This window comes from Mustela nigripes, chromosome 4 (genome assembly GCF_022355385.1).
Source record: "Mustela nigripes isolate SB6536 chromosome 4, MUSNIG.SB6536, whole genome shotgun sequence".
Taxonomy (NCBI): domain Eukaryota; kingdom Metazoa; phylum Chordata; class Mammalia; order Carnivora; family Mustelidae; genus Mustela; species Mustela nigripes.
The window spans coordinates 166750061-166751472 of NC_081560.1; positions in this window are offsets into that span (position 1 = coordinate 166750061).

The window sequence follows — 1412 nt, forward strand, 5'->3', positions numbered from 1 at the left end:
TAATTTTAATCTTATCCACACGACATCTAACAAGAATTTATCAATTCTTTTTGTTCATTGCATAAGTGTTTATCAAATAATTACATTTAATATTCTACTTTACTAGAAAAACTCATCTACCAAAAACAAATTTTTATATGTATATATATATATATAGTATTTTCCCATGTTACTGAGCCCTTGGAATATCCTGTCTGTATGCCTGAAACCTTGGGCCACACCGGTTTATCCTAACAATGTGACTTATGGTGAATGACTATTTTTGTATACCTGGGGCCCCCGGATATACTGTATCGGTTTGACCACTGAGTGGGTGCTGGACTCTCAAAAGCTGAGTCAATCATGGACACTGCAGGATTCCCAAGAAAAACCCTGGACACTAAGGCTCAGGTGAGCTTCTCTGGTTGGCAACAGTTTACCCCTGTCACACATCACTGCTGAAAGAATTAAACACCATCCCCGTGTCTCCACGGGGAAAAGACAACTGAAAGCTTGTGCCTGGTTTTTCCTGGACTCTGCAGTATACATCTTTTTCCCTTTGCTAATTTTAATCTCTATCCTTTCACTGTAATGAACCATAAGGATAAATATAATGAGTCCTTCCAGTGAACCACTAAACCTGAAGGTAGTCCTGGGGATCCCTGACACAGATATGTTAACGTGGGACAAGAATAAAAATAGTAAGTAATTTGGGCAAGAAACATTTAAGAGGCAATGAACTCCATGGTTGCTATTCTGTCCACTCTCAGGGAATAGCACCTGGTAAAATCAGTGAAGATGTTTATAAAATATCTGTTTGATGGCAGTTTAACTTTAATTTGGATGCCTCACCTCTTAAAGAATTTTGGTTATTTTTCCTTCAATCCACAATAAATATAAACATTTCAGAATAGGTTAAAATAAAATAAATTTTTATTAAAAATTTTTATTAAATGTTAGAAGAGATTTATATACAATTCACAAATTCTTTACAAAACAATTGCCAAACCTTATTCATTTGTAATTGTTTCTGTGCAGACTTGGAAATTTTATAGTGAAATAGGGTCTATAAAATATATTTTTTAGAAAGCATCACAATGCTAGTTTTAGGCAAAATAACATTTAAAACTGAAATCTTTGCATGTGAGTGAACTCTCAAGCACCCGTATTTTTTATCCCAGTGACAAAGTAATGGGAAAATGAACATTAAATTGACTGAGGAAACAATGAATAAGTATTCTGTAAACTTGCAAATTCACTCAAGTTTATTACTTTCAGAAGCAGTGGTATTACAAGGTATTGACAACCAAACTATGTACTCAAATAAAATGAATGTTAATCAAGTTAACATTCAAAGAATAAAAATAATGTTTCAAAGAGGCACCCCTTGTTGTAAGATCTGTTAAAGAAGTCTCTAGCACACTGAAGGCTTA